The sequence below is a fragment of the Carassius auratus genome, unplaced genomic scaffold (assembly GCF_003368295.1).
Source record: "Carassius auratus strain Wakin unplaced genomic scaffold, ASM336829v1 scaf_tig00025657, whole genome shotgun sequence".
In the NCBI taxonomy this organism is placed as follows: domain Eukaryota; kingdom Metazoa; phylum Chordata; class Actinopteri; order Cypriniformes; family Cyprinidae; genus Carassius; species Carassius auratus.
Genome location: NW_020525443.1, coordinates 1 through 25,062, shown reverse-complemented (window position 1 = coordinate 25,062; position 25,062 = coordinate 1). Strand labels below are relative to the sequence as shown.

Genomic DNA, 25,062 nt, shown 5'->3' with positions numbered 1-25,062 from the left:
GCCTTATTTACATAAATGCAGAATAACATTAATAATTCATAGAAATAAATACACAATTAATTAATTAATATAACTAATATAAATTTAATATAATTTCATAATGTTTTTGTTTATTATCCACATCCCATTCAATTTGCATAGCAGCAGTTGCAGTAAATTTGCATTGATGAATAAACAAAATCTACTTATGTCAAGGCTAATTAATCTTGAGCATATTGATTTAAAAATATCATATATCCATACTTTGTTAGAAATACTTGTTCAAAAAGGTAGCTTTAGTTTAACATGTAAAATATGTGGATCCTATAAAACAGTTTAGAATAGCTTAATTAGTCCAGTGTTATTTTAGTATTAGTTATTTATTTTGCTATTTAATCATGCATTAAATAATTATGTATGATTTTTTTGAGAATGTTTCTGGGTGTCATCAAATGACATGAATGAATAAAAATCTACTCAAGTAGTTAGTTACTTTGGGTCATATATACGGAGCCTATTTTTATTTAGATATATAGATAAATGTATGTAATGTATGTGTGCGTGTGTAAATGTATATATTTCATCAGCCTTTACTCCAATTTATTATAAAACCCTGTCTGTTTACTTAAGTAACAGATATAGGTTTCATGCCATAACATATTTTTAATACGACTGACTTTATATTAAATGTGAATTTAACATTGAAAGTTAATGTGATATAAATATTGCTACTAATCTTTCATTGTTCAGAAAGAGAGCAAATAACATTTACATTATTAAAGATCATTTTCACTGACAGTCTAGATTTCAATCACTCTCAGAAACTCCCATTAAAATAACTGAAACTGTTAACACTGTGAAATCAATATCTTAATTATAGATTCGTACACACATCTGCACTTTGTTGTTTATGACGAGAGAATTCGCCAGAAAGAGGTATTCAGTCAGTGAGCGAGTGAAGGAAGAACCGGCATTTCAGCGATGAATCATCGGAACACCTCTGATTGGCCATTGCATTCAAAAGAACCGTGTGTGATTGGTTATAATGCGCAACGCTGTAAAACGCATCTATCTCTGGCTCAGCGCCAGCAAGCGATCACAGATCTGAATTTAACAGCTGATGATATGACTTGCTGAACGTACTCGCACCGGTGTGATTGTATTAAAATTAATACAATCTTAATCGGCTATTTTTTTGTCTTTTGGAAGCTGCATTCAACTTGACTCCCCTCTGTTATAAACCACACACGTACAACAAACTAATGTCATAGTGGTATCGTGTACTGTAATCGAATGTAGCCCAAGTTATTACCTGTTAAACAGTAGACAGCACACACGGTGTTCATCTAATAAGGATCTCCATCGCAAGCAAATAATAGCCTTTGCAGATTTGCTTTCAATTCAGTGCAGTTCCATGGCCACGTTTTCAACGCTGCTGATGTTAAACGTTACAACTCTGAGTGAACCGCTTCAGACGCTCAGCGCGTTGCTTCAGGGAACTAAACGACTCCTTCAAACTGATTCATGAACCAATTCACTCGTTTGCCAATTGGTTTGATCAAGCCTTTGAACAGAATTGACTCAAAAGAATGAATCATTAGCGAATGGGCATCGCTCATTGCCCAGGGAAAAGTAGACGGCGCGTTTGGAATAAACTGAAGCATTTATAACATTTATTGCATTAAGATAAAGTAACGAGAGGAGCGTCGCTCACAGTAACGAAGTAAAAGTACAGATTTTTTACGAAAAATTACTCAAGTAAATGTAACGAAGTAAATGTAACTCGTACTACCCACCTCTGCATGTGTTTCACCCATATAGACTTTTAAAAAAAAAGTCTCAAGTGTGGAGCGTTAGATAAACATTACACGATTTGTTTCGTCACCTCACTTGAGTGAAAAAAGTCGCTAATGGACTGCATGATTCAATAATGACTTTATTAGAATTGCTATTATAGTTTTTTTTTAAACCATTGCTTTAAATTGCGTTGTTGCCTATATCGGCGCGTTCGGCCGAAAAATAAGTAAATCGTAACGCAGTAAACCCCTTTTACATTCAGCATCAGAGGAGCATAGTAAATATAATGATTAGCATCTTGGTCTGCTCTAGGAGATAACATCGTCATCGAACCTGGTCTGTCTAACACCGAAAGACGTTAACGTTAGTACCAAACACTTCTTGCACTGCAACAACTCGCTAATCGAAAAACATAAGCTATTTAAAATAGGTGCTTTTTTTTTGGAAAACAGCAGCTCGCTATTCTTAGTCCTCGTTGAGAAGCATCGAGACTCAATCATGAGTTATTTACTAAACTGAAAGATTATAATTTGAATTTGTGAGTGACAGACAAGTAGAAATGTGGGGGCACACTGGGGGGCCAATCAGTTTTCAGGAGGGGCCAGTGCCCCCATGGCCCCTCCCCTGGCTACGCCACTGATCCCCACCCGACCCTGCCCTTCACATTTAATGCTTGTTAATCACTGTTAACACCTGCTATAAACCTTACACGATAAACCATATGACAAAAATCAAATACATATCTAAAATAAACAACATATGCCATGATGGCTTGCAAAATGCTTTATATTAAATGCCATTTACTGACATGGCAGACTCAGCTGAAACGGAATGATTCTTGATTTAAACACTTCATTCTTATAGTGTGAGATGCTGGAAAAAACAGTAAGATGTGATGTAACATTCAAAGACTTAAGCGAAGAATTAAAAATATCACACACACACACACACACACAAAATAAACTAACAAATAATTCTTCCTCAGGCATGTTGATACATTATGAAAATAACTAAATTAGTTCCAGAAGTTTTAGAAATGACATAATTTAGCAGTGGCTTGTGTGACTTTAGCAAGCTGTGACATTTCACATAGAGTAAACAGCAGAAATAAGTAGGCCTACACCACATCTGAAACTAATCCAGTAACTTCTCCTTATATAGAATACATATTAGGCTTCCTTGTAGATGTAGTTCAGGCAAGGCTGATCATTTACCAAAAAAATTATGACAACAACATTTTCACATAAGTGGTGAGTCAACAGGGTTACAAAATAAAACTACATAAAAAAAATAAATCTAACGGCACTTTTGATCAACAGGTATGTTGAACAAACCATTTAATTTTTACTACAAATGTTACATATGGACCATTTAATCATTCTTAATACTGAACACAATGTTTCCACTTTAAAAAACCAAATGGGCGTTTATGAACATAGTAAAAAAAAAGTAATACAGAAATTCAAAATTAATTATGACAAGTGAATTTTGCTTAGAAAAGGACAGGACTGCCAAGCAAACTGTCTCAGAGCTGGGGAAAAAGACAAAAACAAATTACCTTATACTATTTTAATATTTTACCCTCAGGTAACTGGGGAAAAGTAAATGATAATCAATGAAGGTACATTTCCTTCAACATTGTTTCATTGACATAACTACAATGTATGGTTTCGATACTGCCATTTAAACTGGACTCTTCTAAAACCTCCAGAAGAGTCTCAGAACTATATTTATTACCAAATTTAACCAATGGCCAGGAATGCAAAAATGTTATTTAAATGACTAATCATTTTCATGTCTAGTTCACAGGTTGCCGAGATTTGGCCAAGTAAGACATATTTCCTGGATCAACATTGTTCAAAAATATAGACTTAACCCAATCCCAATCCCTACCCTTAACCCTACTACCCATAATTTATTCCTAAAATCAGTGGGAAATTACATCCGATTAACAAGAGTGTTAAAGCACCTAACTCTGGTTGTAAGCCTAAAACAGGTATTTTCTGAAAAGTTATATATCAGTTCAGATTGGTTGATTGGATTGTTTTTCCAGGATCAACAAGGATGTTGATCCAGGAACATGTTGTACTTGGTGAACTCAAGCTCGCCCTAGTTCACGTCTCGTAGGCTCTGATGACAGTAGGGTGGGAATAATAATAATGTAGGAGGGAATAATAATGATTCATCTATTATAAAATCAAAATGGAAAGCTTGACTGTTTACTTGAAACCAATAATTTCCACCCAAACACAATAAAGGATAGTGTATCCAAATATATCCATAATGCCTGGCCCATGACCCGTTTTTTCATTAAATGCAATCTGTAGACTGAATTTTTTGTAGACATCTAGAATCAAAGAATTGAGCATGAAAAATGTTTCCGAACACTACTCCTCACACCCCCTCCATAAAGAAAAACAGAATCCCCAAATAAAAGCAGACACCCTGAATTATCCAAAGTTTATTAAAAGTACAATCTGTAAATGCTGAAACTAGCCAACTCTCAATGATGATAACCAACTAACAACAGCCAACTAACGCCCTAAAGGAAAAAGAAAAATAACACTCCATTCCAAAACACTGGTGTCTCCATTCAAAAGATTACAAACACAAAACTGATTCCTGACATTTAAATGGCACTGTTTCTGTAATTACAGACCGCACCTTCCAACACACACACACACACACACTCGCAACATAAAAGTCCCAGCAGGTTACCAAAATGTCTGCTTTATTTATTTTTCAGGACGACTCATTCAGAAAGACTTAAGGGAAGAATTTGCACTAGATTCGGCCTCGCATTCTCCAATTAGGGTGGTATAAGAGTGAGTCAACCTTCAACAAAAATAATATGAAATGATAATAATAGGAATACATTAATCAATACAACATATGGAGTTTAAGTGAGAAAAATCAGTCACTGTGGATACCACCAAAAACATTTATGCACCAACAGCAGGGAAAGAAAACAGGTAATATTTAAACAAGTTTATCAAAGCTTTGCATTATCATAAAATGCTCTAAAATGTTACATTTTTGAGATTTTTTGCATTTTTTTATTGAAAGATATCAACCTTTTTTCTTGTTTAAACATAGATTATTTTATCTTGTCTCTTTTTCTTTTTTCTTTGTTGTGACTGCAAGTGACCATGAGAAAGGATGGGTCCTTGGCTGGGAATTTTTGGTGTGAGTGAATGTGTGTGTTTGTGTGCGTATGTTCTCTCCAGGCTGTGGTTGGTTCAGGGTCACAGCAGTTGAGCTGGTAATGTTTCCATTTCGTACTGAGCAGCTGACGCAATGACATCAGGCATGTGTGTGCGTGTGTGTGTGTGAGAGGTATGATTTGAAAGAGTGAGTGTGTTGGCTGAAGAATGAGTGCACATAAAAAGGAATGTGTGCCTACAAAATGTTTTGGGAGTGTATAACCTATGTGTCGTGTTGTATAGTGTGTGTGTGTGTGCGTGTGTGTGTGTGTGTGTGTGTGTAAGGCACGGCCAGTCCGTCTCAGTCCCTCAGGTCCACACTGGATCCAAACAGCGCCACCAGCTGCTCCTCATAGTGGCGATATTCCTCTTCATGATCTCTTTGCAGGACCCCAGCAAACGCTCGAAGGCTTGTACGTCAATCACTGAAACACAAACATCAGTCATGTGACATTAATTGAGCACACGGCACACATTTCAAAGCAAAAATGTAAGTCAGATGGACTCAGAGAAACTTACCCAAGCATTTGACATCCCCTATAGCATAGGCTGAGGCAGCACGTGGTTTATTAGTAACGAGAGCAAGTTCTCCAAAATACTGCCCTCTACTGCAGCGAGCGATCTCCACCTCAGCATTATCCTGTCTGTCTGCTTTTGTCTGAGAGAACATTTAGATTTGGGGCAAGATTAAAAATGTAACTTTAAATTATCCAAAATAATTGGATGCCAAACATGCAAGTCCCATCCTAAACAGAAAACTCTATAATGTGACCCTGCCTACAAAACTTAAGTCGCTGGGGTATATTTGTAACAATAGCCAAAAATACATTGTACGGGTCAAAATTCTTTTATGCCAAAAACCATTAGGACATTAATCAAAGATATTTTGAAAATTTCCTAATATAAATATTTCCAAACATAATTTTTGATTAGTAATATACATGGCTAAGAACTTCATTTTGACAACTTTAAAGCCATCTCTCTCTCTCTATCTATATATATATATATATATATATTTTTTTTTGCAACCTCAGATTCCAGATTTCAAATTTTGTCCAATCCTTACAAAAAATACAATCAATGGGAAGCTACTTCATTCAGTTTAGTGATGATGTATCAATCTCAATTTTGAAACATGGACTTATGACTGGTTTTGTGGTCCAGGGTCATGTGATTTAAAGATTGTTGAGGAGAAATAGTCTATGTATGCCTGTATCTACATTTTAATCTGGGACTGAAAGTATTTGATAAAAAAATAAAATCTGAAAAGGAACATCTGAAATTATTTCAGCACATTCAGGAGTTTAAAAGGTGTTATTTAACACAATGCAAGAGAAGAAGAAAGATAAAGGAACTCACTTTGCTCTTCATCATAATCTTCACCTCTCCAGACTCCACAATGTAGAAGCAATCAGCCTTATCACCCTGGTCATAGAGCAGCCCATAATAGTAATGATTAATGATACAATAGCATCAGTCAGAGTCCTGATCTTCAGTTCTGCTCTATTATTACAGTGCTATAAGTGAACCTGCTTTGTGTCTGGTGGTTCTTTCAAGTGTGTGAGAGCTAAACAGAAGATAGCAAGATTCTTAATGGCACCATCCACTGACTCAAACTAAATGCATCATATATGTATAGAGATAAATGCACAACGGCATTAGATAATACATTTTTCTAAATAAAATTTCTGGTGATTTTTAGTAGATGTATGAAATAATTGTTATTTTTGCTAAGCACATTTATTTTTCTTTTTTGTTTCAAAACAGCTTTACAAAAAAATCACAATGTTAATATTAATGCTTAAATCCACATTTAATAGTTCAGGGCAGATATTTGCTATGTCCATCTATAGTTTTACGTGAGGGTACTGTAGGAAATTCTAATGAGTTATTAATTATTAATTTTTACACAGGTGTTCTAACAGAATAACAAAGGATGGATGTTATCACAATAACTTGGAAAATGTTCTGTTAACATTTGACAACCAGACATTGTCACAATACTTTGTCATAATTTTGAATAACACACCTATTATTTTACCTTTGAAACTTACCTTTAATTTGAAATGTGTAGTCTTTAAAATAATTAACACTATGTTGATGGCCAATGATATTCATACACAAGAACAACTTTTTTCACCTGCATAATGATCCGCTCTCCATCCTGAAATAATTTTACACCCAGCACATCAACAATCTTCATCCTCTCAGAGATCTAGGAGATATAAAGATGGGTAAGTATTTGATTATTTTGTTAATGGTCTAATATCCATCTCTAAAGGTCTCATCACCCTAAGGTTTTTCTTCAGTGTTACTCTTTCACAGAACCACTTAAAACATGTTTGGCAAAAGAATAAATGTACAATCATTTTCTCACCTCCAGTGATTTGAGTAGTGGGACAGACTCGATAAATAATTCATACACCCTTCTCTTCTTCGCATTATTCTTCACTACGAGTCTTCGGAACGTTGCCCGATCCTGAAGCAGACATACTGAAATTATTCTTGTGACACATCTTCAGTCTTCATATTTGTTGAATGTGTAATGTGAAATTGCTGCTTGTGTAAGTGAAGCTGCAGTCATTGTGTTTCAAGCACATGTCCACAAGGTGGTGCTGTTACAGAACACTACATCGACAGGGTTTGCTGTCAGCTCACTTGCTCTCTCAGCACTCACCAGTCCCCAGAGGGCTCCCTCCTCTTTAGCAATGATGGTTGCAGCACGTGGAGTGTTGTACATGAGGGCCAGTTCTCCGAAACTGCCCTTATTATCATACTGACCCACACAGCAGCCCACACCATCCTTCTGTACCACAATATCATACACACCCCTGCAAATACACAACAAACATGTATTCAGTTACAGTTGTGGTAGTGACACATCATTCAGATATCCTGACCTACAGGTATTGACAGTCAATATGAGGAATACTGTTAAGGTTTGTGTTAAACAATGAATAGGAATTCACATAAATTGCTCTCAGTTCATTTATTGAATCCAAATTGAGTCACATCATGATTACAGCTGCAATAATCAATAAAATCACTAATGCAAATTATTGTATGCCAATATCAAATAACTGTGTCTGTGCACAATAAACATTCATCACTTTACAGTAGTGAAAAAGGTCAACTTCAAAGAAGGTTATAACCATATTTAGTTTTGCATGGACAGGGTGCCAGGTGAAGTGCAGCTCCATTCGCTTAAGAGGTGCTTTTCATCTGGACAGAGGGTATTATATTACTGATATTATGTAAGATTAGCATAATACTATTGTTAAATTTAAAACTGCATGGATTATCAAGTCACTAAACAGTAATAGTTACTGTAGCTCTTAATTTAAACAATTACAAGTGTTTACAGTATGTAGTGCAAGTAAATATATTTACATAAAGAAACATTAACCAAGTATCCAGTAGCAGTAAATGCATTTTGTTGTTAGAAACAGAGCATTAGGCAAAAAGTGCATACTTTTTACATAAAATGCGGAAATTAAAAAGCAGGATTTTCAAAATTTGAATCAAGAAACAACTGGGAGATGAATCGTTTTTCAAAATAAGCAAAGATATATGCAAAATTGTTAAAGTATCATAAACCAGAGTATCACAGACACACACTGTCAGAACAGTTTTTAAAGAAATGTACCTCTCAATTACATAAAAGTTATCTCCATCATCTCCCTGATCAATGACATGATCTTGTGGCTGCACAAGAACCTCAAACATGGCGTCCAGCACCTGTGAAAACTGCTCCTATACCAGAAAGAGACAGAGTCTGATGAAGGAAATGCATTTCTGGATCATACAGTACATATTTAGCATCCACTGTAGAGATATACAAAACTACTGGGCATTGAAAAAAAAAAAAAAAAAAAAATTCTTAGGGTTCACATGACTGCTAGATGGAGTGCAGTCAAGTCCTCTGACAGACAGAAAGCACTTTCACAAAACTAAGACACTTGCACTGCGCTGCTGTCCACAGCGTCTTCTTTACATGACATCATATAAATCTGTAAATAAATACAATTTACATTCACCTCTTGCACACTTGCCCTTTGAATGGAAAATATACACATTTTGAACTGGAATCATGATGGAATATCCTGTGATGTCCACTTTGCAGGGCACTTACGGTCAAATAGAACAAACGCTGTGTGTGATAAGAGGACTGGGATTGGGAAACCCCACCTTACCATATTGTGATGCCGTGTCCCAGCGTGACAAGACGAAAAACCATTAACCCATTATAAACAAGGCATTCATTGATTTCAGTGGGGACATTATTACGGATTATAATGTGTTAAATTTCACGCACGTAAACTTAAAACCATGTCTGCATTTGTGGTCGGAGAAATAACAAACAACAAGCATTACTCTACACTGCTTAAAATTTGCGTTTGAATCATCTGAATATTTGGGTTGAACTGTTCTGGAACAGTGTTGTAAATACAACTTAACCACTGATCTCTTGTTGTGTCCTCTTTTGGAAGGCAAAAAAAGTAACCTGGCATACACAACCAAACACAGCATCTCCACAACATGGTGCCAGCGGCGGTAGTGAGAATAAAAGTTACACCTCCTTCCTTTGTATGAACATTTGGGTGGTGTAATGCTTATCTTCCCACATCGTGACATGGGGGGGGGGGGGGGGGGGGGGGGGTGTTTTAGGAGGGCATAGACAATTCTTATATTTTAAAAAGAATATCCCTTTGGATATGAGATTTTAGTCTTCGCCACTGCTACAGATAATGATAATTATAATATTACATAACATACAATAACATTCTTATCTGCAAGTGTTACAAATTCAAAGTAATGCAAATATTCCTATTTTGGAAACCCGATTACCCACTCGGGTTAACCTTTAAATACTTCATAGAACTTGATCCACTGACAAGAGCACAACTTAAACGTGCTACATGACATCAGCAAAAAAATAAACAATGCAAATCAGTTCAAGTAACAGCACATTAATTAGAAAATATGTTCCTCTAACATGATGAACTGACAGCAGTAGTTTAAGTAGGGCACGTGTGATCAGGAGCACATGCAAACCAAACCTGACTGACTGGCCTGCATAGAGTCCAGGAGTGATACAACCTGGATGGCGTCGGTTTACAGTATTATAGCCCTCATATCTCTGTGTGTGTGTGTGTGCCCGCGTACCTGATCAAGTGCCTTGAACAGCAGAATGTCCTTGCAGGCCTCTTGTAATCTACAACGCTGCTCATCTGTTTTTGGATGGACAACTCTCGGCTCAGAGTCTTCCTCATCATCATCAGGGTTAAAGGCCTCCGCACACACTATAAAAATAAATGACTATTTACTTGTCAAAAGTCATAAAGCCACATGCAAGTGAAAAACTCCTGACGTTGGTTTCAAACTTTTTAATGACAGAGACTCTATAATATGATGGTACCCATTTACATTGTTCTAAGGACATATAAAGCATGCTGTAATGAAAAATGTTGCTGTAATTTTTTATTTAATTTGTATTTTTTATCTTTTTGCAACAAATAAACCACTTAAAAAGAAAATAATGGCAAGCCTACATACTTCACAGAGGAGAATTTTTTTTTTTAATAAAGGTTATTTTATTTATTGCACATAAGTTCAAACGTATGGTGTCAGTAATACATATATTTTTATACATCCTTTTTAAATAAATGCCATTATTTTAAACCTACTATTCACCAAGAATACTGAAATACAACGTATAACAGTTTTTACAAAAATATTAAGCAGCACAACCATTTTCCACATTAATAATAATAATAATAAGTGTTTCTCATGCACCAAATCAACATGGTGCCTCGAGCCTGTTTTAAGCTTTTCCTTATTTTTATATTTTAGTATTCCATCATTAGTGATGAAAAAAATTGCCACACTGGTGCAAACAACACGAGATCTCGCTACCTTGATAGTGTTTATTTAGATTAATGCATCTTTACGGATTTTGATCATGATTATAATGAAAGAGTTTTTGATTTGTTTTATTGTTAAGTAGTAACTTCCTATAGATAAATTTATCATGTCTGTGAGGCATGTATTCGCTCTTTATTTACATTGCTGATATTGTGAGTAGGGATATGCCGGTATCAAATCTTCATGTTGCAATTAATTGCTGATGCTTTTATCACGGTATACGGTATTCTCACAATACTGAAATTCTGTACAATAATTAATACAGTATAACAGGTTTAATAACCTTTTCTTATAACAAAAATAACTGAACATTTAAATACAATAAAATCAATACAGACAAATATATCAAGTTAAATTTTTTACACAGATTAAAGTGCAAAAGAACTATAAAGATCAATAGATATCACTAACAGATAGTTAACCTTCGTTACTGCATTAACATTCAACAGCAATAGCTACATTTGCTACAGAAGTTATTAATCTTTGTTAAAAAGATTTTATTTTAGACAAGTTTTGATGATTTGAGAAGGCTAAATTGATCAAACATAGGCTAACTGTCTGCCGCTGGTTGTTAACATTAAAAAGCAAAAACTTATATTTAATGAACAAAAAATGCTCCAAACTTTTTCTAAATTAACAAAAAACTAAATGAAATATAATCACTTTTCCATTAAATACAATACTGAACTTTTTTAATAGCTGGAACAGCAGTATAAGCAGGGGTAGACATAAGTGGTCCACAAGTCCGTATACACAACCAAAATAAGAAATGCGTTGTGTAAAATAGTTCAGAGCACGCATTTGCTTACTGACATGGTTGACAGTTGTTAATGTATAATTACCATTTTAGATTGACAAATTGTACTGTACAAGATTTCTATTCAAACCGAAAGCATAAATCTAGGCTACCCGCTGCCATTTTCAAAGCACAATACAAAACTGTGACATTTCATTCATGACGATCTACAGTCGGTAGCACTAAACCCAGAAGCGCGTAAGCTTACTTGCCAGCAACTGACAAAATAAATAAGCTGTTGATAAGCTGTTGGAGGGCCCGAGCTGCTCGGGTCTAAATTTGAGGCCTGTGCAGGGCTCTACTTGGTAAGCATAAGAGTCGTCTTTCAAAAAATCTTAGGGACCACAAACTTTTTAATGGTAGTGTATGTACACTGCAGAAAAGGAGAAACAAACTTTAATTTCTTAAAAACAAACAAATAAATAGATATTTTAACTAAAACTACAGGCAAGATATATTCTTCTCAGTACGTTAAACATGTCTTTACATGTAGCATTTGTAGATTCCTTCATATGATGACGTGGGTCTCTAAAAATCCCACATTAAAGGAATGTGTATGTTGCAAACACAACTGGAACACAACTGAAAGGGGCAGAATGAGTGGGAATACCAGCAACGTACTTACCATAAAACAAACACAAGGGGAAATGACGGAAAGGCACAGCACTTATCTGATACTCACACACACTTTAAACCACATGATTAGTGCAATGACGTCAAACAGAACTCACCCGACACTCTCCGGTTAAATCTGCTGGGGGGAGGAGCTGCGGAGAAAGAGAAAGAGAAAGAGAGAGAGTTAATGACGGTTCAAATTCTGAGAGGCGCAGACTTATAGACAATGTTAACGATCAAATTCAGTCTCCAAATCTCACATGTGCCCTTCAGTAACTGTGTGGGTGTGTTAAATATTCGGTAAGGTCAGTCAAAGGCCTGTCCTACAGGCTGTACCAGTTTCAGGAGATTGCAATTATGTGTGTACGATCACAGCCGAGTGCACTAGCACGACTCTCAGGAGCCCTGCAGGTCTGCACACACTCCTCCTCCTGCTTTCTCATGGCGCTGTTACAGTCCATCAGTCCATTAACTCTTTGGTGTAAAACTAGCAATAATCTTTCTCTCGCATACATGCTCAATTTTAGGATCTTAATAAGTTGTTCTGCTTGTAACCAATAAAAGCAGACTTTCAAATGTCTGAACACATTCTTACAACAATTAACCAGCAACACAAAACACATTATGTAATGCAAGGCATGCACGCTCATGTTAAATGGCGTGGAAGTTTGTGTATTCACACATAAGCTTTCAGATTTACACCTCTTTGCAAATTACTTAACGCTGTGTGTGCGCATGTTGCCCAGACAAGGCGGCTTAATACATGGATGTGTTGTGAGAGCACTCAAAGAAATGAGTGCGTGCATGAGCGCGTGAGTATCAGGAGATGGGGTGCTTCAACCTCACGTGTAGGGGATATCAAGTGGCTAAAGTTGCCATGACAACAAAATACAAGGAAGACTTCCTGATCGCTCTAACAACTATCCCCCCAAATATACACCCACTCACTCTCTATTGGCATCCAGAGAGAGAGAGGGGGAAAAAAGGGAAAGAAACCGACAGTGACACAGGAAGGAAGAAAAGGAAAAGAATAATGAGTGCAAGCATTATTTCTAAGAATACACACAAAGGCTATGTCCACACTGTCAGTTTTTGGTATTGACAACTGCATTTTCTTCACAGGTATGAGTCTTGAAATGTCCCGTTCACACAGCAGCTTACAGTCGTGTTTAGAGTAATGTCTGTATGAACGTGCAACGGAAGTCAAGCTCCATTCCTGACCAGTGACCATAGCGACAGTGACCAAAGTAAAATCAAAGATGGACACGCAGCTCATTTTTCTGCACTGTAAGTACCGAAAACACATGAAAACATGTAACACACATTAGACACACATTTGTGTGGCAGAGCATCTCTCTCTCACACTGTATGCCATGACAGACAACTAGTTGTCCAGTCCTGTTCACACAGCGCGTGTGTTCCAACAATGCAATGGTGTGTCCTGAAATTTATGGGTGTGAGTTAGGGCTGTCAACGAATATTCTAAATTCGAATATATGTTCGAATAGGTTTTAAAAAACGAATTTCGAAGGTGAAAATTAATATTCGAAAAATGTGGAAAAAACGCCCGCGGTAGTAGAGGCGTGGCTGTCTGATTTGCGAGTGGCCGCGTTAGCGCGCCTGAGGGTTCAGGGACATGTCACAGGAGTCACACTGTCTGGCACAGCATCACTGCTGAAAATTGATGCGTCTTCATGGAAGATGGTAGCAAGTGCAGAGCCCAACTCGACCGTAGCAGAGAAAGCGAGGTAAAATTATTGACGCGCGAGATAAAGTTGTATGCAAGCAATTCAGAATACAGTTAGCATACCATTCAACCATGAGGTCACATCTCAAAAATGTGCACCCAAATGAGCATGGCATAATGTGTGGAACTCCAGTTAAACAGTCACGTCTTGACACTTAACGTTACTTTGCATCGCCCGCTACAAGCTCTTTGTCTGCAACACGACAAGAGGCCATAACGGATAAATTAATTTAGTTCATTTGTAAGGACATGAGACCGATCAGTATCGCGGATGGGGCACGCTTCGGGGAGTTCTGTCAAGCAATCGTTTCATGTCAAGGAAAAGTTCCATGTTTACCACAGCTCAGCTCACTCAGTTGTATATGCTGTAAAGCTTCAATTCATATTAATAATATTTGTTTCAATCATTGAATGAAGCCTGCTATATTTGGGAAAGAATTCGCGACCTTAAATCGCTTGCACAAAACTCTTGATCAGCACTGAATAATTTGTTTGTTTATTTAAACCATTATGCGCAGAGAACGTGAGGGTGAGAGAGCGTGAGGTCTGCAGTCTTGGCCATTAATTGATTTCCTTGTTTTTGTGTAGGTAATACGTTGTCAAATATGTTTAAACTTAAATAGACTACCTATACAAGTAGTCATGTATCTTTGTATTATTTTGTCCTGTTATTGACGTAATGCGTGTCATTGACAACATGTGCCACCAGATGTTCGAATAGTTCAAATTTTCTTCTTTTTTTTTTGAGGGAATATTCGAACGTCATTTTTGAGCAATTTTGACAGCCCTAGTGTGAGTTCAGTTACAGAATTCGGTTGTCACACCCGTAAATAACCTAACTGTGTGTGAACGTAACCATAGTAAGGACATAAAAGGACATAAAACAGGCCTGACACCGTATTCTGCTGCTGTGTGAACGTGAAGTTGATCCATTCTGAATCATTAAAGGGCTTCTCATATTTCGTTTGCAGTTGAGTTTTTCAAACTTGCCACATTTTCAAGCTCACAAATATAGGCCTAGAATATGTATGGCTTTCAAAGAGAACACTACTTGCATCCAATTTTCTTGTTTTTGACAACAATGGCTTAGCAATTGTTTAAAATGTTCTGTTATGCAAATGATATTCTTTTGACCCTACAATTAAAAGAATCCTTAAAGGGGTCATCGGATGCCCATTTCCCACAAGTTGATATGATTCTTTAGGGTCTTAATGAAAAGTCTATAACAGGGGTAGGCAACGTCGACGTTGCCTACCCCTGGTCTATAACATACTTTGGTTAAAATTTCTCAATGTAGTGTAAGACAACAACCTGCCAAAATCAGCTCTGCTTTCAACAACCCATTTTAGTGCATGTTCCTTTAAATGCTAATGAGCTCTGTTTACCCCACCTAGGGCTGGGTGACTTTGCAAAAAAAAAAAGATTAATCTTGTTTTTTTCAGAATGTTTGACCAACAAAAATGTTACTACAACATGATTCAAGATACTTTTTCTTTATTAACCATCTAGTTAAAGAAAAACCTATTCCAAGTGCAGAACACTTGAAGTTGTCATCATGATGTAAAAAACAAAATCACTTGTTAAATATCTGTAGAAAAGAAGCAAAAAACTATTGTGTACAAGTTTGTGCATATTGCGCTCGTATCTCTTGCAGTGTCTCATGGATGAAACGCCATGTTAAAAACACAGTGCCCAAGTTAAAAGTTCACTCCCATCTTCTTGCATGTTTTACCTATTCCACTGCTCGCATCGCATCTTCATCAAAACAGAAGCGCTGTGTGAATGATGCCTAGCACTAAATTTATGGTCCTTCTACTGATCTATAAAAGAGAACTGGATTGCTCATGACGTGCTGAAAGTGAAGCAGCCACTCCGCCATATTGGTAATCTCTAGTATTCCAATACATTCCAGTGAATTGATAGGAAATCGTACGATTTAATGAGAAAACATCACCTAACAAGTCAGCCAGCATTTTAAAATCTGAAGTATCTATGCACATTCTTACAATGCAAACACCCCAAGCATCTGAAATGGATGTTGCTCAATCAGGACATTAAAAATTTTTCTTATAAAAAAAAAACATGATTTTTTTTACAGAAGGCCTTTATTCACCCCCCGGAGCCATGTGAAACATGCTTTATTATGAATGTGCATGCTTTATTTGATGACTTGTATACTTTTCAACTGCAACACCCGCTGGCTGCAATGATAGAGCTTGGAATTGCCAGGACATTTTTTTATATAACCCAGAGTGGATTCGTCTGAAAGTAGAAAGTAAAATATACACCTAGGATGCCTCTAGGGTGAGTAATTTATTTTTTATTTTTGGGTGAACTAACCCTTTAAAGGCCTCTCCGATCACAACTAACTCAAAATGAAAAGTTTACATTGTTTCTAGGAGACACATGACAAATGATAACATCGTTATTAATATTAATGCTTTAATGATTAATAATGTAGGCTCACTATTAGTGTTGTCAAACGACCCGGTAGTTCGGTACCAAGTCTAAAAAAATGAAAATGTGATGGTAGCAGGTGTCCAACGAGTATTTGAGAAAAACATTAATTTCATAATGATATTTCCCCTCCGTTTTAAATTCTTATTATCCAATGAAAGGATACATTCTTGTGAATTTTTTAAATAAAACATCAAAAGGATTAAGAATGCAGATTAATTTTCACAGCCTTTTTTGATCATATTTGCCAAGGGTGCCAATATTTGTGGGCATGACTGTACTCACTATGATTTTCTTGTCCGTATATATAGTTTAAGTCCCTCCTTCAATATAAGTCAATGGGACTTTTTGCCCATGTTCAGTCTTTCAGTCAGCATTTACGTCCAAAGTACAAACGTGCCAGAGTTTAATAGTTTAACTTTAAGATTCTGTTAAAATCACTTTTAAGTATGAGCAGCAGTAACTGCAAACAATATAGCAAAGAATGTTGCAAAGAATTGCAAAACTTAAGTGTTGTTCTCTCTGTCTTATCTCTCTCCATGTCCTTCAAGATATCCTCATGCACCCGATGCTCTTTCTCTCACTGCTGGCAAATATTAGCCAGAGGAATTTTACAAGTAAACAGAATACGTGTGTGTGATCTCTGTGATGGTACAGCTAAAATCACTTATGTGAGAGTCAGCATCTGAACTACAAACACTTATGTGCTTTCTCTCACACAACAGGCAAAAACAACCACACTAAAATGCTAATAGCCACACACATATACTAATATGCATACAGGTACTCAAATCAGTCAACCATTATAGGTTTTCTATGTTTATAACAACATCTAGAGAACAACATGGCCAAAACAAAACAAAGCAAACAAAATATCAAACCAGATGTAATAGTTTTACAACTTTTTTTATTTTAATTTATTTTAAAATGTTAATTTCTGTGATGTAAAAAGATTAATTTTCAGCGATATACAGTAAAGTCCAGTCCTCAGTGTCAATTGATCTTTGTGAAATCATTCTAAAATTCTAACTTGGCATTCTACAAACATTCTGTATTATAATTAATGATGAAAACTGTTGGCTGCTTAATATTTTTGTGGAAACCGTGCTACATTTTCTATGATTTTTTTATTATTGTATTGTAACATGAATGTATACAGTGTCAGTGTTCAAATATCGATTTTTATTAGGGGTGTAACGGTTCACAAAATTCACGGTTCGGTTCGATACGATTCACTGGTGTCACGGTTCGGTTCGGTACGTTTTAGATACAGAAAAAAGAAAAAAATGGCAGATAAATTTCCTTGATAAAAATAAATAAAATTATTTATTAAAACAAAGTATGTTTTTTATTTTTTTTACATTGAACAATGATGGAGCCATTCTTTACCCATCTTCTATGGTGTTTTCTTGGCAGCATACTGTATAAAACAAAAACTTATAAAAAAAAAAAATGTTATATTGTTGTAGTAGTTATGAACAAATACAAAGATGTAACTTTTTATATGGAAGTCTATAACTTTTTATATTGAGTGTTTTTACTCAATTGGTTCTCTATAGGGCTTATGTTTTTTGGAACAAAGCAGGAATTATGGTCTGGCTGAAATGGGCTCGTGAAGGAATATTGTAACGGTGCTCAATTACATTAAGCATGTTCTTAAAACCTGCGTTTTCCAGGCGCTCACTCACTCAGTACGCGCTGAAGGCTAGTTGCAAAATGGCTAAAGGGTCTTTCACACAGGACGCGGTATGCGCGGCGCTGGAACCTGGGCTCAGCGTTGCCCTTCATATACAATGCGATTTGCGCTGCACTATGCCAAGAGCAAAGTAGGTGGAGTTTTTAAAACTACCCGTGCATACGTTCTATTTATAACAGTTCTTCTATCTAATAACGTGAAGGCCTGTTAATTTTATCGTACTGCTCAGGAAATTCCGACACAGTACAGTACTAGTCCATTTTGATATCTGTGCTTGTTTGGGTGCCCCGATCGATTGGTAAAGTGCACCCAAACACCAGACCTGTTGGTTATTGGAGGATCTTCTATTTCTGGTCTGTTAAACGCACTGGCCACAGCGTACCGTGCATGAACTGCTCGCTCACTCAACGCGTACTACAGCGAGTGCCTGACTGAGTAGCCTAACATAAACATATAAGTTGGTGTTTTTTTTCTTCTTCTTCGGGGGTGTCAGGGGCGTTGCCTGTTACGTCGTTTGGGTTATTGGTCTACCTTGTTGAACGCATATCATTATATTTCACAATTTTTTAAAATTTATTTTCCAAATATAATTAATTAGTCCAACGAACCGTTTGATACATAATGCGTACCGCGTACCGAACCGAAAGCCTCGTACCGAACGGTTCAATACGAATACGCGTATCGTTACACCCCTAATTTTTATGCATCCTTGACTAATAGAATTATTAATTTCATTTAAAAAAAAAAAAATCTCACCCCAAGCTAATTGACCAAAAGTTGGTACATTTCAGAGCCCACAAATTTGGGCACACTTATAAATCAATACTACAATTATAAATGAATTATTGTATGGTTAAAATACACATTTGCGATATAATATGATACCCTATGTAACATTACCATAACAATTCAAGCACCTCAGTTTATAACTTAAAAAAACAAACAAACAAAAAAACTACTTGTTTGTGGCAATGTGTTTTCATGAATATTTCCTGCTCATCAGGGGTTTGAGGAGGTTTGGATAAATTCAAAATCCCAATATGCTACAGAGCTGGCTGTATTTTCTCTCTCTCCCCTTCCTGCTGTAAGCAATTAATCTTGATGTCTCCATACCCCTCTTTTCCCTGCACTCTCTAAAAACTTTGTCTATTTTTCTGTAGCACTTCATTTCTCCCTCTTTCTCTCTCTCTCTTTAGCCCTTATAAGGCAGTGTGGATAGTGTGAATGTCTAGCTCTGTGCCTGTGGATTTAACCCTTTACTGGCGGCCAGATGGTTACTTAGATTGAGAGACCATGAATGACATCTACAATACAGGGATCAACCGAGATATATAAGAGTTATATAACAAGAGTTATTTACTCAAATATACCAATTTCTTTCCCTTTCTGTAAACTTTACAAAAACATAGGTGCGCATTCAGTGCTGCAAATTAATCTGCAAAAGTGTGTTTGTGTGTGCATAATATGAATATTAGAAGCAAGGTCAGCACTGGCTCTGATTAGACAAGGCCATTCATCTGCTTAATCTGCACCCTGACTGGACAAGGTCACTGTCGGTTCTTTTAACTCCTCTCTGATTGGCTGATACTGTATTATGTGGTGCTAGTTGAAGGCATATCCAATCAACGTGTACACTTCGCAACTAGAGTCCTTCGGTTGGTTACAATCCTGTCCCAATGACCTCCTCTCCTTGAGCCACCACCACTAATCAGACTGGCCTGCAAACATCTTACAAAGAAACTGTTTCTGTGTGTGGTTTTGTCTATTAAAGTCATGCAAAAACAGGGGATCAGAACAATGCTTCCCCTTTCTGCTGATTGGAGAAAAGAGAGGACATTAAATATCAGATTTAATTGGAGACTAAAATAGTGTAGGCAACAATGACAATAATGTACAGGGTTTCCACATCCTGCTTAACCTTTGGCCTTACCCATGATGCCTTAAGAAGGAACAGCTCTGGTGTACTGCTCTAAGGACGGGTGGATTATGCCATAAGTGTAATATAGCAGTCTGAACTCTTAAAGCTATATAATTCCATCTTAACTTATTTCCTATCAGTGAAGCACTCAAAATACAGAAATAACGTGATAACCTAAGGTCTATCACTGGCTAATAATGCTTCATAAGCTTACAGCCACACTATAATGCTGCCTCTGAAATCAATGACCAGAGTGGGAAGAACAAACAGGGCCAGGGTAGTCAGTCACCCTCTTGCTGATAGATATATAAAGAGGAAATGCTAAAGTCCAGATTGTTATCGAAACCTCAAACATAAAGAATAACAGATATAGACACACCCAGGCATACAAAACACACAAACAATACAAGCATAGAAAAAAACAAAAACTGGTACTGAAGAACTCATAAAAAGCATGTGCATTCATAATGTATGACAGGGCCTGTAATAAAGACAAAAACAGGAATTATTTAATTTTCCTTTCTGTGATCTAAATAAAGTTTAAAGCCTTTTTCACACTGAGTGCAAAAAAGCAAAACAAATATTGGACGCGACGACATGCTGAAATAAAACAACAGATTTCTAAGGATGCTTCCACATAGACCACGAACGTTCGCGCACAGAGAATGCTAATGTTATTATTTATTTTTTTTTCAACCAAAAAAAGTTTCGAAAATGAAAATAGGGAATCGATTTTAACCAAATATGCACACTATTAATTTTAAAATAATTAAACAATTAAAAAAATATAGATGTAACAAAACTCACAAACAAGCAGAAAAATGAAATAAAGAATTCTGAAAGTGCAGTATGCCTTACGAAAGCTAGACAGAAAATACCAGCAATTTTACTTGCCTATAAGACCCAGTGATGTCGAAAGCGACCTCTTATGCTGCGTTCACACAAAACGTGAATAGAGCGTCTGGCGTGAATGATTTTAATGTTAAGTCAATGTAAAGACGTGTTTACACGCGTCTGGAGGTCGCCTCATTCGCGTATCTAGTTACAAGGGATTCTGAGTTATGAAAAGGACCATTGCAAGCTGACAGCGACCGGCTTTTGTGATGGAACATGGCAGTAATACCCCCACCTTGCGCAGCTGTACCTGAGTGTCCCTGGGACATCAGTGTGGTCGGAGCGCGTCTTCTCAACAGCTGGACATACAGTGAATAAAAAAACGCTCTGCTCTGGACCCCAAAAATGTTGATCCACTTGTTTTCCTATCCAATAAATTTGTAATGGCCATAGCCTTTAATTATGCCTGCCTAGTGCCGCCTAGCCTAAATGTCGGTTACGTTCAATAAAAAAATAAAAAAAAACACACATGGCCTGTTCTCAAGTCCATTTAAAGTTTCATTTTTTTGAACAGTTGTTTGAAATGCATTGAATCATTATTTTAAATAATCTTGGAGATTTCTGAATTGCCTAGTTCATAAATGCAGTCGGGTTGAAGCCTGAACTGATGTTTTTCTTTTGTTATGGCAGCTGTCCCCTCTGCATATATATTTTTTCGAGAAAGTTGCACTCCTTTTGCTGTTTGTTATTCTGAACGAAACTTCATGCCAACAAATAAGAAATATTGCTGACTTGTGCGTTTCCAGCGCTCTCTTTACATTTGTCCTTTATTTGACGTTGGAAAAGGAAACGTCTTTTTTTTAGACATGGAAAATCGATTTTACAATCGATTCGATGAACACTTATGTCTTAAAAATCAAAAATGATTTTTTCACAAAAGTGACAGCCCTACTTGGAACCTCAACCGAGTGCCCAGTGGAAAACCCCCTAAAAGTGAACTGTACCGTGCCGTACCATGCAGTGGAAAAGAGCCATTAGAGTATTTGCAGGTGGCTGTGTTGTGTCCATAAATCAGCTGACTGCTCTGTTCCACGCTATTTATCCTGCTTTAAACAAAGTACCTCTCCTCCACACAGAGGACATATAACACACAAGCTATACACTTGCACTTTACACATTAATTATACAATAATTCATTTCACTTTAATTTCAGATAGATCTCTTCTAAATTGTATACATTTAAGTTTTAATTATTATTTTTTTTTTTCAGATATCAGACAAATTGTCCATAACAGCTATAGGCCAATCAGAAATGCTTGCTACTTCTCAATTTCATGCATTCAGGTTTGGAGTTTTGCAGAGAGGTCATGTGGTGGTGGCGTTCTAATTCTGTTCTAAGTCTGGCGGAAGTTAGCAAAACAACTGAAACTACTTACAGCTATTCTTTGATCCTACACAAAATTTTCACAGAAAGCAACAATGAGCATGTTTACATGCACACCAGTAACTCACAAATATCAGCTTATTAAAATAAGTTTTACCTGTTTACATGCACATCATTAACCTGACAACACAAGCTGCATTTACATGACTTCATTAATAAATCAAGTTATTTTCCTTTAGTGACGTCAAAATATAATAATTATAATATAATATCATCTGACTCAGAGTATTCTGTACATTTGTCAGTTGTGATGTTAAATTAAGCTTGCAACATGTCAACTTGCAACATGTTGGGAACTTACAGCTCGTATATTACCCTCTCATGCAGTTATAAACGCAGCATTCTGACTAAACAACTTCTACTTCTGCTGCACGAGATGAGAACACATTTTATCATTTTCTGAGTCATAAAAAGTCTAAGTTTGTGATATATTTCCTTCTTTACTGCAAGATGTTTGCTCGTTCTAGATGCACTTAAATCTGCACTAATGATGCGTTCCCGTCACGTATCACACACATGTGCAATTCAATAAGCCGTCAGAAAGCGGTTAACTGCATTTACTTGACTTGTGAAAATCGAAGTAAGAGGGGAAAAAAATACCTGTTGCGACTGGTTTATGCTTGCATCATTTATGGCTTTACTCCGATAAAAGAAAACGGGTTACACGACCAAGTGCGTTTTCGGCTTGTTAAGCATAATCAACTTAAGAACGTACGTGTAAATGCTCTTCCAGTCTTGCATATGCAAGTATTGAGCACAAGTCAAATTTATCCAAACTTCCTACAAGATACATTGCCAAACCAATATTGATGATGAGCAGACGTTTTCTTGACAGCATGACGCAAAGAAAGAAGGATCAAGGTGGGATGGTCTTTAATGCTTCAACCGTGCCCCAACATGCTTTGGATTCCTAAGTTCACTGAAGCTCAGCTGTGGAACAACACATCTCTCACGCAGAACCCATCTTGTCCTCCATTTTCTTCTGCATGCTGTTCAGTCCAAGCCTAATATACTGATTGGATATGCTGACAGGCAAATTAACTGATTGACATGAGTGGTAGCAGTTATTTATTTTTATTGCTGTCTCAGCATAAGGCTATTTTCATGGCAAAAGTGGAGTTGGAATAATACAAGAGTTACAAAATAAAACCAAACAAAGCAAAAATTCAACAGATAAAATTAAACAAAATTTGATTTGATTGGAAAAAAACTTTTTTTTTTGTAAAATCTTACTAAACAAATTTCTGAGTGTACTTGTTTTTTTTGTTTTTTTTTACTTGGATTAAAACTGAGAGAGTCCAATAAATTGTGTTAAATCTACAGGGGGCTCCTGCAGAATGTGCATGAAGTTGGGTCAAATACGAATTTGCAATATGAAAATATCTTTATACTGTGCCTTCATCCAGATTTTCACTGGCCAATGATGTACTAACAACAACTGTGAAAATAATCTTCTTGAGTATGGTCAAATAACAACAACTTTCATGGTAACTACACTTACCCTAGAAATTTTTTTTTTTACATTTCTCAATTTTTTGAATCCAACAGCTCCAATGGATATGAAATTGCTGTACACCCCATAATCTCAGTGGCTGCAGTGTTTCAATCAGCATTGTTTGCCTAATAGATAAATTTGTCTTCTAAAATAGCGTGCAAATGTTTTAGTTCAATCGCATCCTTTGAACATTTGATTTTAAATTGTGTCAAGTATACTTGGACAAAGCAGCTTGAATATAACAGTGCATGTAAATGTACTAACTGCTGTTGCATATTCAGACATTCTAATTATGCTTTTTGCACACTATATAGTAGTGAAGGAAGCATTTTAGAACGTGAGAAGAGACTGATGTAGAATGTGAGAAGAGACTGATGTAGAATGTGAGAAGAGACTGATGTACCTGCTGGAATCTAAACCACAGACAGTGCATAATCAAAATGATCTAAGATCAGATTTAGCACAAAGATAGGCACAGACTTGCCCATTCTATTTAGCAAAAGGTTGTGAAAACAATTACACAAATTAAATATTAAAAACAATTATTGTAAACAAGCCATAATCCACTCAGTCATAGGCAGGCATTGCATTATGTGGCTTCATGAATATGATTAAGCGATGTGGGCAGGTGGTATAAATCCCTGTATCCATTTCTGAACCTCTTCCTAACTGTTTTTCATGGCCTAGAATTCTCTCCAATGGGTAAATTCACAACTGCTGACTTAAGAAAAGTCCGCCAGGGAAATCAGCTTGTTTCCACTAGGAAAGTGCAGCTGCTCACTCTGCTCTACATGAAAGGAAAGAGGCACTGCTTTGATGTGCGCGAGCGCACCTCTCTCGTCCATTATGAAAAAATCCCTGTTTAGCATTCCTCAATGGCCCAGCCTGCATCCATTCATACAAGCAATTCATACAGCATCGCCAACCCGATCACACACACATCACAATCCGCCCTCTATTCAAAAGCCAAGTGCATCAATATTAATGCAATCCATTAAGCGTGCAGTCTAGCCCTCTTAATTCTGCATGCATCTCGAGATATTCGGGATGCCATTGTCACTCTGTCATTCAAGCGCATGGATAGAGCTCGAGCGTGTGTCATGGAAACAGCCTAGATGAGGCTATTCCTCACGTTACCCATCACAAGAGAAATCTG

General features: G+C 36.6%; 1 pseudogene; it reads right to left on the bottom strand.

Moving 5' to 3' along the window:
- Positions 1 to 4,222: 4,222 nt before the first annotated feature.
- Positions 4,223 to 12,776, bottom strand: LOC113078396 (cAMP-dependent protein kinase type II-alpha regulatory subunit-like; annotated as a pseudogene).
- Between the last annotated feature and the right edge of the window lie 12,286 nt (positions 12,777 to 25,062).